General features: G+C 35.9%; 2 long non-coding RNA genes across 2 annotated transcripts; both read right to left on the bottom strand.

Annotated features, from left to right (window-relative positions):
- Positions 1 to 264: 264 nt before the first annotated feature.
- LOC125499035 (uncharacterized) lies at positions 265 to 2,912 on the bottom strand. Its single transcript, XR_007275699.2, has 3 exons — positions 2,600 to 2,912; positions 2,275 to 2,367; positions 265 to 399 (listed from the first exon to the last, which is right to left on the bottom strand). It is a non-coding gene; the product is annotated as an uncharacterized LOC125499035 (long non-coding RNA).
- An 8,921-nt stretch (positions 2,913 to 11,833) lies between these two features.
- Positions 11,834 to 13,914, bottom strand: LOC104896439 (uncharacterized). Its single transcript, XR_008969766.1, has 3 exons — positions 13,898 to 13,914; positions 13,687 to 13,803; positions 11,834 to 11,948 (listed from the first exon to the last, which is right to left on the bottom strand). It is a non-coding gene; the product is annotated as an uncharacterized LOC104896439 (long non-coding RNA).
- Positions 13,915 to 15,079: the final 1,165 nt, after the last annotated feature.

Raw genomic sequence — 15,079 nt, 5'->3', positions numbered from 1 at the left:
CGGTCGGTAATTTAAAAACAACGGTAGGTGATTACCAACCGTTTTATACATTTTACCTACTATTTTTGTTAGGTTAGACAACGTATTTAGATAGGTAAGCCTACCGTTATTCGGTCGATAATTTGCTATTATTTTCTAAAAAAAATATTAATTTTACCACAATAGAAACTAGCCCTCCATTTTATATAAATAATAGGTTTGTTACAACATATATTAAACATCATATTCTCCAAAATATTGATCTAATAGTAATTCCACCAACCAAAATTAAACATTATTTTTCTCAAAATACATAATATACTAATAAAAGAATAAAGGAGTCTCGCCCTCAGGATCATTCGACGAATGTGGCGTAGACTGGCCTCCTGAAGCTCTCCCTCTCCTGCTAGAAGAAGACATCTAAAATAATTTTATTCAAATAACACAGATTAGTATAACGAATAATATAATATAGTATAAACTTAAAAGTTTTTTTATATCAAATTTAAGGATGAAATAAGAATCAATTCAAACTCAACATATTATATAATATAAAAATATGAATTATAAAACCAATCATTACTAAATCCACCAAACATAATAATACAATGTATCGAAATTTAGAAGTTCATAGCACACTACAAAATTTAATAAAATCTCGAACTCCATTCACAAACTCAGTCTTGAGAAAGCGTCCATCACGTCTATCATACATCCAACTACGTCTTTTCGTTTCATGATCCTCTATTCTACACATCTCAATTAAAACAATATTACTAACAAAGTCTAAATTCAACATCGTCATTTACTACATTAAACTTTAATCACGTCAAAATGAACATAGGAGTATCACACATTATATTAAAAATTACAAGTTATCCAAATAAGTCAAATTAAGGTTATTTCACTGTGATATCAATATCATTATATATATATATATATATATATATACATATATATATATATACATATATATATATATATACATAATATATATATAATATATATATATATACATATTATATATATATACTAATATAATATATATATATATATATATATATATATATATATATACCACCATTGTAGTCTATCATAATTACAATAATTTGAGGAGGATCAATATCTATCTTTCTCAAAGAGGTTCTTCCCAGAATAGAAGGATAATATATCCTAATTCCTAGCTTATTCAGCTTCCCTCTAGTTAGGAATTAGGATAATGTATTGCCCCCAAAATGTTGGTAACATTCTCATCTCCTTCCTTGCATTATTTCATCTCTTCTACTACCCCCATGAGAAAAAAATTGGAATTATAAGCATTAACATGCAAAAAGTTCTGATTATGATCCCAAATTGCTAGAACAAAACACTATAGACATTCATGCCACTCTAAAATATGTGAGTAACACATCTTCATGAACAAGTACCCTTAAATAGAACTTGATAGAAATTAAACTAATTATGTGAGATTAATATATTTTAAAAGAAAACCATATATAAATCAAACACACATTTACATATTCAAGTTTCAGTTAATCAATTTGATTCAGTATTATATCAATATTTAATGAAATTTGGTACCCTAAGGTTATTTTATAGCTATATATGATAAAATTAAGGTGGTCTAATTCAAGAAAAATGAACAATTAAGCTTACTCCTGCTTACTCCGAAAATGCTCACGTGATTGGTACGTTGCTGTCATGAATTGCAGTCAGCTCGTAAGAGGCCAAAGATTAAGCTCTCACTAATCTTGCTTAACTAAACAGCAAAGCACATGATTATGTAGTGCTAAGTGATGGAAACTTCTTTATTTTATTTGAAGATAATGATCTTTAACAAAAACCAATGCTTAAAGCACTTAATCAGATGATTATGCATTGTGTTAGGGTGTATTTTTTTTTCTAATAAGTTAGGTGCAGATATCTATGCAACCAATGGTACTTTAAACTGCATTTCTTTAGCAGTCTAACTTTTTTTTGTTTTTCTCATGTTGCCACTTTCTCTACCTACTTTATATAACTATAGTCTATATATATACAATATATAAGTAGAATTACAAGCTTACTCCGGATTAAGGAAAATGAAAAATGATCCATGAACTTCTATACCCTTGTTCCAATAAACTTCAATATGCTTGTTCCAATAACAATCCACATTACTGCTTAGTTAGAATTCTCAATTGGTCTATCATAATTACAGCTTCAATACCCTTGTTCCAAGAAAATCTCATTGCATTTATTCGGAAAAAACAAAGTACAAAATTCATGAAACAATTCGCACCAAACTAAACCAACCTGTTGTGGTGGGCGCGACGACGGAGCAGTGGCGACGACGACGGTAAAATTCGCGATATTGGTGTGGTGGCGACATGCGTCGACGGTGAAATTCTGAAGTTAAACAAGACATTCATCATCAGACATTAACCCTCCAAAAGTACTTCAAAAATAAAAAATAAAAACAAAAAATTTGCAACCGGTAACATGCAGGCAAAGTGCATTACTGCTTAGAAGTTAGAATTCTCAATTGGTACATGAATATTGCAAATTTAGGACAGAAAAACAGATTACTTTCTAAAAATTATACTAATTTTTTTAAAAAAAAGAGATGAAGATTACTTACCTGAAACCGGCAACGGCGTGATGATGACGAAGCAATTGGCGACGGAGAAGATGAAGACGAAACCGGAGATGGCGGCAGTGGAGAAGTAACCGGCGAAGGAGGCAGTGGAGAGGCGAAAACAAACGGGCAACTTCAATGGTGTCGTCGGTTTTTCGAAACCTAGGTTTTACCGCGTAGAAGTTAGAAAAGAGAGGAAAAGGGAAACGTGGGAGTTAAAAAGGCTGGAGTTACTAGTTGGGATTTACCGACCGTTAAGCGGTTGGAAATATTTAAAGGCGGTAGGTAATTACCAACAGAAACAAGAGCAGTCGTTGATTCAGTCTCTAAATACCTAATGCCAATAAAAACGGTCGGTAAAATACTAAAGCAGTCGGTAACTACCATCCACCTTGGAAATGGTCGGTATTTGTAATATTAACAACCGATTATTGTGCGGTCGGTAGAATCGGTCGGTAAAAGACCGGATTCTAGTAGTGGTTGGAGGAAGAAGAATGGTGGAAGGAAGCAAAAAGTCGAAATTTAGGATTATAAAAATAATTTTATTTTTTCTTTAATTTATAAAATCGGAAAATATACCCTTACTTTGCAACTTGTATGTGGTTTGTCAATAATTATTTGTTCCCAAATTATGAATAACCTCTTATGCTAATTAACTTATTTAATTATTTCATCAATATTTCAAGTTATTATTCAATTAGTGGTAAACTCTTAATTTATTAATATTAAGCATAATTAAGGTTCTAGGATATTATATTATTTTCTTATTAACTACTAATAAGTAAATAGTTTTTATTTATTTTTACTATGATATTTCTTTTGGTATGAACTATGATATTACAAATGGATGGATGTTTACTTTCATTTATATGACATTGTATTTTGCGTGTTAGTTAAATTTGAATGTAAATTAAATATGATATGTGAATCGGTTGTATTTTTTTAATTAAATTTTTGTAATCTATTTAATTCATTTATGTGATATTATATTTTGCGTGTTAGTTAAATTTGAATGTAAATTAAATATGATATGTAAATCGGTTGTATTTTTGTAATTTAAATTTTGTTAATTTATTTAATTGAATTATTTATCAAGCATGAGAATCGAATGAGTTTCAAGAATGGAGATCTATAGAGATTCATGGGAAGATTAGTTATTTTCCCGAGTTTTGTGGGTCATACTAGATCATTTTAATTATTGCTTTTCTTAGCTTCAGCATTTATTTTATTGTAAATGTTTGCTTCTAAGTTTACATGTGGTTAATTAATTTATGCGTTCGCTTTTGATTGACCATTTTAGTAAACTTAGGTCTCCAAAAATAATATTGATATTTGATTGATTTTCCAAACAACACCTATAAAACCATAGATCATGAGTATTTTTCTCTCATCCGTTCTCTTCCTCTTCGTTGATGTGCATGCGGTGTTGCTCGCGTGCCGCCGCAATGTTGCTGCCACCACAGCTGTACAGTTGCTACTACTTCTCATGTCTTCCCTTACCCGTTGTGATGTTTTTTTTTTTTTTTTGGTAAGTGAGTAAGTATATATTGCAAACCAAAACAAACCACCATATTACAACCTAAGCTTTCAAACAGGAGAAAGCAACACTCAACAGCTAAGTATACTTAGCAAACAACCAAATTTACAACTCCTCAATCCATCTTCTATCATCTGAGCTACATTTTTTGGGTATCCAACTTTGCAATCTATATTTAACTATAAACTGTACAGTATGGAAGCTTTTATCAACACTATCAACTACAGTCTCCCAAAAAGCTCGATTCCTGGTCCTCCAGACCTGGTATCCAACAGCAGCAATCACAGTAAACAGCACATTTCTTCTAGTTCTTGATCCTTTATAAGATCTTTTAATCCACATTATCCATTGGGGTAATGTTCTGAGTTTGTAATTGAACCCCAACCATAGCAGGACTTTGGCCAGTAATCTCTGACTATAAACACAGTGAAACATTAGGTGTGCATGAGTTTCCTTGTCCAAACCACATATGCAGCAACTCTCTTCCTAACTAACACCTATTTTGTAGAGTTTTTCTCGAGTTTGCAGTCTACCTTGAATGCTTAACCATAAGATAAATTTATGTTTAGGTATGGATAGACGATTCCAAACCCCTGACACCCAATGTAAGCTCTATTGATCTCCCATGAGTTGCTGATACACCTTGTTAATCTTATATGGAGTATTAACAGACCAAGTATGAATCTGTAACTCTTTTAGCCCATCTCTAACATGACCAAGATACTTCATTACCCAGCTAGCTCCTTGTGGGATTTCATAATCCCACCAATTATGGTTCCTTATGTAAACAGCATGAACCCATTTTATCCAGAGGTTTGACTTGTTGATTCCTATATGCCACACAATCTTTCCCACTGCAGCCTGATTCCATTTACTAATATTTCAAAGTCCCAAACCCCCATACTTCTTATCTGTACAAACCTTATCCCACTTCACATAACCTCCCTTGATTGCATTGTCTTTCCCATGCCATAAAAAACACCTACACACCATATTGATGTTGTGAATCACTAGCTTAGCAAAATAAAAATTTAAGCCCAATAACTATGCACACTCATCAGAACTGCATTCACTAATTGAGCCCTCCCTGCAAAAGACAAACTTCTAGTACTCCATTGTCTTATCCTGGCAACCATCTTCTCTACTAAGGCCTCACAATCAGCTGCTGAGAGTTTCTTTGCAGATATGGGGACACCTAAGTAGTTAAAAGGTAGGAACTCTCTTGCAAAGCCAGAAAATGCTGCATTCTTTCTACTTCCACTTCAGAAATTCCTTTGCAATACATAGCAGATTTGCTATTATTTGCTTTGAGGCCTGAGGAATCAGAGAAAAGTTTTAGTCCTTGCAAAAGCATATAGACTGACTTAGGATCTCCTTTACAGAAAACAAGCAGATCATCTGCAAAGCAGAGATGATTTAGCTTCATAATAGCACACCCAATGAAGTGTTTGAATCCCTGAGTATCACTGATGTAGCAAAAGATCCTGGACAAATAGTCCATACACAGCACAAACAAAAGTGGGGACATGGGGTCCCCCTGCCTTAACCCTCTCTTAGCTTGGAAAATAGCCTTCATTTCCCCCATTGAGCAGCAAAGTAAACTTTGGAGAAGTGATACTGGCCATGACACACTGAATAAAGTGAGAGGGAAATCTTAGAGCTTTCAGGAGTTCTTCCACAAACTCCCACTCTATTGAGTCATACGCCTTCTTCAAATCAATCTTCATCATCACACTAGGAACTTGGTTGTTCCTTCTGTCAAATCTCTTCACCAAATCTTGACACAGCAGTATATTATTAATGATACTCCTTCCACTAATAAAAGCACCTTGATTTGGGACAATTAGTTCAGGTAAAACCAAACTTAATCGAGAACAGATTAGTTTGGTGATAGTTTTGTATATTACTGAGCAGCATGCTATGGGCCTGTAATCACCTACTGAGGCAGGGCATGGAACCTTGGGCACCAGAGTAATGGCTGTCACATTAATTTCACCTAGTAATCTTCCTGATCTGAAAAAATCCTTTACTGCCTCAGTGAAATCCTTCCCTATCACTTGCCAAGCTTTCTTGAAGAAGTGACTAGTGTACCTATCTAACCCTGGTGACTTTTCATCTGGAATTGAACAAAGAGCCTGTTTGATCTCATCCTCAGTAAACTCTAGAGACAGTGCCTGTTCCTGCTCCCTATTAAGGACTCTTCCTTTCGCAATAATAGCTGGCTCCAGCTTGCTAACACTCCCAGCACTGCCTAGCAAATCTTGATAGAAGTTAAGGAAAGCATCCTTAACATCCTTGGCAGAAGAAACCCAGATTCCTTCACCATTTTTTATCATATTAATCATGTTATGAATACGCCTCATTTTAATACTTTGATGAAAAATTCTTGTATTTTCATCTCCTCCTGCAATCAACCTAACTTTGGCCTTTTGACTCAAAAAAGAAATATAGTGTTTATGAGCTTCTTTGTATCTTAATCTGCATCTTCTTTCCTTCTCCATCAACTCTATATTGCCAATATCTTCTTGTAATTGTTGCTGAGCTTGAATCATCTCTTCGTATGTTAGAGTTTCTTGAATTGACACCTCCCCAAATTCTTCCTTGTTCAACTTCTTGAGTTCTGTTTTCAGCATCTTTAACTTTTTTACTAGTTGAAACATCTTTGTTCCTTGAACTGGAGCCTGCCATACTCTTCCCACAATCTCAGCAAATCTAGGAGAAGCACTCCACATATTAAAAAACCTAAAAGGCTTCCTTCTCTGCTCAGCTGGGAAAAATTTGATAGCAATTGGGCAGTGATCAAACTCTCCTTCTGGCATAAAATTAACTTCAACTTCAGGCCACTCCTCAAACCACTTCTCATTCCCCAAAGCTCTATCCAGCTTACAAAAAACTCTATTAGCCCCTTCTTGCTTATTTGTCCATGTGTAAAAGCTCCTTGTAGCCTTAAGATCTTTTAGCAAGCAACTCTCCAAACAGTTCCTTAAGTCCACCATCTCCCTTTCCCTCACAGGCTGTCCTACTCTTTCTTCAATATTAACTATGGCATTGAAGTCTCCTAGAACAATCCAAGCACCTGAAATTTCCTTAGCAAAACCACTCATACTCTCCCATAACTCCTTTCTTGCCTCTGTATCATTATGCCCATACACAAAAGAGCAGTGAAATTTTCTTCCACCATTAACTACCTCAACTTCAGTATGCATAACCTGAGCAGTACACCTCAGGATATTTACTTGGTAGGCTGTAGGATGCCACCCAATAACAATTCTACCACTATTATGCCATGCTGCATTAGTGGAAAAACACCACCCAGGACAGATTGCAAGGTATAAATCACCTAATTTATGTGATTTAACCTTTGTTTCCAGAAGGCTAAATAGCCTAACATTTTGAGAAAGGAGAAGCTTCCTTACCTCTAGCTGTTTTGACTTGCTATTTAGCCCTCTGACATTCCAACAAATTATATTATCCATAATTTGTCAGGAGGCTTCCCCTCCTGGACTCCTTCCACCATGTTCTCCTTCCTTGGACTCTTGTCCTTCTCTTCTTCCTCCACAACCTCAGATTCACCCCCTGCCCTAGTCAAAATTGCAAAAGAGTTCCTGATAGCCACAGGTGATTTAGCTTTACTTACTTCTGTTACCTGCCCACTCTTCTACTTCACTTCCTCAAAACCCTCTGCATCCACTCCTACCTTCAGTTTCTTCTCCACCCACTTCTTCTTCTCGGGTTTCCCTTTATTATGACACTCATCTACTTCATGCCCCAGTCTCTTGCACTTACTACAAGTTATCGGAACCCACTCATACTCAACAGTTTGAGTGACTTCTCTGCCCTTCTCATTTTCAAAGCAAATCTGCTTGGGAAACACCTTATCCACTTGAACTTCTACCATCACTCTAGCATATTGCAGCCTTTCTTTATCTTTTGTAGCCTTATCCAACCGAACTGGAGTGCCAATACCCGCAACCAATTTGAACAAACATTTCTCTCCCCAATATTTGAGATCCAACCTTGGAAGTTACACCCATATTGGAACAGTTTTAATTGTATCCTTCTGTAACTCCATTTCAGAATGCCAAGGTTTAACAATAACAGGTTTCCGATCAAAAAATTGAAATCCCATCCCAAGAACTGCATCCCTTTGCTCCATTGTAGACATTCTTACTATGAACAATCCTTGCCCTATCGTAGCTATTTTATCAATCCCCAATTTTCCCCAAACACGTCTTATATATCCTTCCATAACAGGAAATGGAGGATTTGACCCAACTACATAACATACAACAGCATTCTCCCAATATTCTATTTCTTCTTGAACATCAGTGAAATCAATTTTGATTTTACTAGATTGAGGTTGATTATCATTCAATTCCATAATCGTTTCATCATGAACTTTCTCAAAATCTTGAATCAAACTCCGAGAAGGAAGATTACCTTGCGTTACTTCAGCTCTGCTTTGATTTTTCTTCATTATAGTAAGCCATTCCGAGAATTGATGCGTATCCTTCTTTTGCTGCTGTAATTCCTGAATTGAACTCTTCGGCGATAACGCTTCCACCATTAACGCTTCAACCCCATGGAGCTCAGCCACTGCCTTATCCTTTCTTCCTTCAGTATACCCGTTGTGATGTTGCTTCTTCGAGGTGTTGCCAGTTGTCTTGGCGGTCGTGTGTGGTTGGGCAAAGGTACTAAACTAAGTTTTCCTTCTTCTTTCCTTTACTAATCCAATTAACTTGTTATGAATTGAAAGTGTTATTATGATTTACATGTAATTGATTAAGTTTCAAATTAATTTATGTTTCCAAAAGAATGGGTATATGACATGAATTTCAGTTGGTGCTTATATATAAATTTACTTGGAATTAGTTATTTGAATATTCCTCTTGGTTAATGGGATGAAATTTGATATTTTATTGCTTAATTCACATTTAATTGATAATATGAAGTTAGCATAACTCTGGTTATATATTGGTATACTCGATAATATTGCTGCTAATTGTTGTGGATATGCATGGAATTAATTTATAACAGTATCATTTAGTTTATTAATTTAGAATTAAGTAATTTAATTATAGGATGGAGGTTATACTCGTTATTACAGGATGAATGTAATAGAACCTTATTTTCAATATGAAGGAGAATAAGTGTTGTAGCCTGAAAATCAATGGCTACAAGGATGACACATGGCACCATCTTGGACTTACATGTGGCATTCGTTTATGTAAAGAAAGTACATGGGTCAGCAGGTTGTATGGGCTAAAGTACACTTTTCTGAGGAAAAGGTGTACTAAAAACCCCCCTTATGGCCCTAAATTGTACTTAGGCCCAGTACAGGTAAAACATAATTCTGCAAAAGAGTGAGGTGTACTCACCAATTAACACTTGCCACGTGTCATAGTATTATTGCTCAGCCAAACAGATGCTCCCAAATTAGGGTGACATCAAGGTACAACAGTCATTTCAAATAGTATAAATAGTCTTTGAAATCAGGGGAAAGGTACGTTTTTCAGAGCATAGTAATGTTATTCTGCCATAAATTCTCTCTCTCTCTCTATTTTATCTCTCTAAAAGTTCCTTCATATCCCTGATATTTGACTTAAGCTTCGGAGGGGGAAATACCACCCAAACCTCCAGGGTGGGTCCCTTTTGCAGGTTGCTAGTCGGAGCTTAGAATCAGGATCCGAGTCCGGGTGTTAGTGCACAAGTCTCCAAATTGAGAACCCGTTGTTGGGAATAGTTGTATTGAATTACTAGTTTTGTACTACGTAACATTTGGCGCCATCTGTGGGAAAACGCAACAATGACTGATTGTCACTCATCCAATGTTGCCCGGAACAGAAGTTTTGAGATACGAGTAGAGGATACCGTGGATGATGAGAGGCCGCCTCAAGGATGAGACAGGCCCTCTGCTGCCGTCCGTCTTGCTGGAGGGAGTAGGGTCCCTATTATTCAAGAGAATCTTGACCGTCCAGTGACGGCTGGACATCTGGAAAATGTGCTGAAATGATTTCCATACCAGAATGGTCGCTGTCATGGAAGAGCAAATTAAGAATAATATGCTGTTTTTTCAGGTTAACCCAGAAAGAGAGGCCGCGGTGCCGCTCAGAGGAAGGTCTCAGGAAGGTCCTCTAGGGACCAGCCGACCCCCTTGGCCAGAGTTGACCAAGCCGCTGTCTAAGGGAAAATAACCAGCTGTTAGTGAGCCAAGAAGGAAGATGGACTGGAAGTTGGTAGTCCGTGCAGGAGATAACATCCCTCCTACTGGCCATAATATGGAGACGGAGGCCAGGGAGTACCTACAGCCCAAAAGGGTTGCAGCTCTTAAGCGTTCAGCCTCAGGTTCTACTCCTTACATGAAAGACCCTTCGTTAAGAGCTCCGTCCAAGATGGCAGGAAGAAGTCATGGGCCTTCGGCTGTTCAGCCAAGGCAAGAGAAAACGGTTATACAACCAATAGTGTAATACCGCCGGGAGCACATACCCACTGAGGGACATGTTGGGGCGCTCAGGATTAACTGGCCGACTCCCTTTTCGGCCAGAATCATGCACTACAAGAATAGGCCCAGTCACCGACTGCTTAAAGCCGTCGCTGATTCTTCAAAAGCCGTCGCTAAATGAAACATCGACGGCCAACGGTCGTTAACCAACTGACGTTGCAGTTTTGGTCGTTGAATTACAAAATAACGACGTTTGGCCGTCGGTGGTTCAACGACGGTTTTCTACGTCTGTTGGAGCCGTCGTTGATATTATCACCCACGGTTTGAGCCGTCGGTGTATCAACGATGTTCACCGTCGTATTCAACGTCGTTTGAAGCTGTCGGTTTTCACCGACGGCTCTAACCGTCGCTGACGCCGACGCCGTCGTTGTCTTTAATTCCTTGGCAGTCATTGCTCTCTTGTACAACGACTGTAGCCGTCGTTGGTTCAAGTTTAGCCGTCGTTGTTTTTTAATTATATTAAATAATTTAATAATGTTTTCCAAAATTATACTTAAACCTGTACTGCACGCCAACATCGAATATATACTACATTAAACATGTTCCTGCGTCGCCTCCATCCATTCTATATTTTAAACTAAAGAAATATGCAACTTAAAAATGAAATAGATTAGATTTATGTACACAAAATACATCCCAATGTCGGGAAATTTAGACACTAAATGTCTATAATTAAACAAACTACCTTATATAATACGCAAAATAAATCCCGGTGTCAGGAAATCGAGTAAAAGTGAGTTCCAAAAAAATATACCGAGACACCTAAAAACAAAACTAGATATATGCCGATAAATATAGACACTAAGTGCATATATAAAATTAGACTAAGTATGAAACTATAAGTTAGTAATCTAGCTAGTTTGCAAAACCAAACAAACTACACTGTGGCGGTGTCTGTAGCATAGTGCCGCCACCACCAAACCCCGGGTCATCCTCTGGTCTGCGTTGTGGAGAGGGTCCTGTGTTGCAACCTGAGAACAAGTGCCAAAATTAGTCATGTTCCGCATCATTTCCTGCACGAGGGCCCGGTTTGACTCTTCCAGACGTGCTGCAACCTTTGCCTCCACTTCTACCATCCGTGCAGCGACCTTGGCCTCCACCTGCGCCTCTAGCTGAGAAAAAATCGATGGCTCATATGGTTGTGAAGAGCCATCCTCCTCGCCCAGATGAAGAGTTGTAGTACAAATGATCTCCCTGACCAACCCCTGCACTTTTCCTCTGTTCCTCCCACCAACTGTCTCCCAATACAACAAATCAGGGTTTGGCTGTGACCCTTGAGTGCTACAATCATCCAGCTTCTTGTTGTACGTCTCCTGCATTTGGTTAAATAATATACTCTTATGCACGCATTTCAAACAATATGGTCTAAAATGAGCAAAAACAACTTATATTTGGTTCTAACTTCCTATATTTTGTATTTCAATAAAATACAATCTAACACATTTAACTAATATATATAGATGTTTGAGGTGTTTTGATTCAAACTAATTAAAATACTCAAATTCATTCATTTTCAAGCAATAGGCCTAAAATGAGCTAAATGACCTATATTTGGTTCTAACTTGCCTATATTTTGTATTTCAATAAAACTAAATATAACACATTTAACTAAGTATATATAGGATGTTTGAGGTGTTTATGATTCAAACTAACTTAAAACTACTCAATTCATTCATTTTCAAGCAATAGGGCCTAAAATGAGCTAAATGACCTATATTTGGTTCTAACTTGCCTATATTTTGTAATTTCAATAAAACTAATAACTAACCATTAACTAAGTATATATAGGATGTTTGAGGTGTTTATGATTCAAACTAATTAAAATACTCAATTCATTCATTTTCAAGCAATATGGGCCTAAAATGAGCTAAATGACCTATATTTGGTTCTAACTTCCTATATTTTGTAATTTCAATAAAACTAAATTAACACATTGAACTAAGTATATATATGATGTTTGAGGTGTTTATGATTCAAACTAACTTAAAATTACTCAAATTCATTCATTTTCAAGCAATAGGGCCTAAAATGAGTTAAATGACCTATATTTGATTCTAACTTCCTATATTTTGTAATTTCAATAAAACTAAATCTAACACATTAACTAAGTATATATAGGATGTTTGAGGTGTTTATGGTTCAAACTAACTTAAAACTCAATTCATTCATTTTCAAGCAATATGGGCTAAAATGAGCTAAATGACCTATATTTGGTTCTAACTTTCCTATATTTTGTAATTTCAATAAAAACTAAATCTAACACATTAACTAAGTATATATATGGATGTTTGAGGTGTTTTATTCAAACTAACTTAAAATACTCAATTCATTCATTTTCAAGCAATATGGGCCTAAAATGAGCTAAATGACCTATATTTGGTTCTAACTTCCTATATTTTGTAATTTCAATAAAACTAAATCTAACACATTTAACTAAGTATATATAGGATGTTTGAGGTGTTTATGATTCAAACTAACTTAAAATACTCAATTCATTCATTTTCAAGCAATATGGGCCTAAAATGAGCTAAATGACCTATATTTGGTTCTAACTTCCTATATTTTGTAATTTCAATAAAACTAAAATCTAACACATTAACAAGTATATATAGGATGTTTGAGGTGTTTATGATTCAAACTAACTTAAAATACTCAATTCATTCATTTTCAAGCAATATGGGCCTAAAATGAGCTAAATGACCTATATTTGGTTCTAACTTCCTATATTTTGTATTTCAATAAAACTATAATCTAACACATTTAACTAAGTATATATAGGATGTTTGAGGTGTTTATGATTCAAACTAACTTAAAATACTCAATTCATTCATTTTCAAGCAATATGGGCCTAAAATGAGCTAAATGACCTATATTTGGTTCTAACTTGCTATTTTTGTAATTTCAATAAAATATAATCTAACACTGAGAACTAAGTATATATAGGATGTTTGAGGTGTTTATGATTCAAACTAACTTAAAACTACTCAAATTCATTCATTTTTCAAATAAAATAGCTTATAATGTCTTAAATATATGTTTAAAAGTATGTACCGAAATTTGTTTTGCTCTCTTGTTTGCTGCAATTTCTCCTTTTCCAGCAACAGTTTTGAAATGAGTCTTCAAGAACAACTCGGGGGCGGTAGGGAGTACTCCTCCTCTACTCTTTGCCTGTACACATTGTTGAACATAGACTTTATTTTTTTTTCATATACAGAAAAAATCATGAAATTCAAACTAAGTAATACATATGAAACATTCTTACCATCTTTTTAGCATGTTATGCCGCCGAGATGGAACCCTGAAAGTGCGACGGCTCAACTGGATTGAGATGAGCCACCTCTTCGGTTCTTCTTCGCCTTCTCAGATTTCTCGAGGAATGCAGGCTCCTGACTTTTCTTTTTCATTGTTTCAAAAATGGTTTTCCCCAACCATTTTGGCCTTTCTTTAGCTTTGTTAAGCACCCAATACCGCAAATCTCTCAAACGATTTCCAGCTTTCATCTGGTATACTTTTCTCACTTGGCCATCTAACTCAGGAGCCCATTCGTAAAGACCCTTTAACAAACATTAAAACAAGTTGTTAATAAACTAATATAATAAATTTAATTCTTCATAATTTGATTCATACATACCGTGAATGAGTTCCACCAATGCGTCCTTGTTGCATCGTCCACCTCACCGTAGTTAAACCAAGGTTCTCGAAAATGACCCTGGAAAATGTCAGTGATAAACCCGCTAACTTTGTTATCATCAAACCTGAATTGAAAACAAACACTTAAATTGTCAATATCATTGAAAATATAAATATTATGAATCATATATTAATTTAGAAATTTACCACAATCCAGTAGGGCTCAAAACCCTTTTTGATGCATGTTTGACCCTTCAGCTTCCTCCCTCTGGCTGCTCGGCATCTCCGGTACGTGGTCACCAATGTCACGTGCCTGAGAATCATCTCGTTGCGTCTCAGAGCCAAGGTTCGGGCTTTCTGGAGCTCCTGGTGACTCAAAAAGCTCCCTGGGAATCAATTGCCCGCGACCTTGGCTTCCACCTAAGCCATATCGACCTCCGCGCCCCTTAGTATTAGACATGATTACCTATATAAAACAACAACCCCCCTCAAGAACTCGGGCCTCAAGTTACGCCCATTGTCATATCTATCATACATCCACCAACGCTCCTTCCATTTCATAGTGACCAATTCTACAAATACTAAACCATTTCAATCACAATAGTCATTAACAACCCACCTACGTACAATTCTACAATTCTAGGCATATGACGATGCAAACATATTTATTTAAATACTTAAATTATATTTATAACATTACATGATAGTGACTTTGTGCTATTCTACAAATATCGAACCAACAACAATATGAACTTAAGGAAATTGTTTCTACCTTTTTAATCACAAGTATTGATATGAATTTGTTATTATGCTA

This window comes from Beta vulgaris, chromosome 6, assembly GCF_026745355.1.
Source record: "Beta vulgaris subsp. vulgaris cultivar EL10 chromosome 6, EL10.2, whole genome shotgun sequence".
In the NCBI taxonomy this organism is placed as follows: Eukaryota; Viridiplantae; Streptophyta; class Magnoliopsida; order Caryophyllales; family Amaranthaceae; genus Beta; species Beta vulgaris.
The sequence above is the reverse complement of the archived record's forward strand: the minus strand, read 5'-3'. Positions and strand labels throughout refer to the sequence as shown.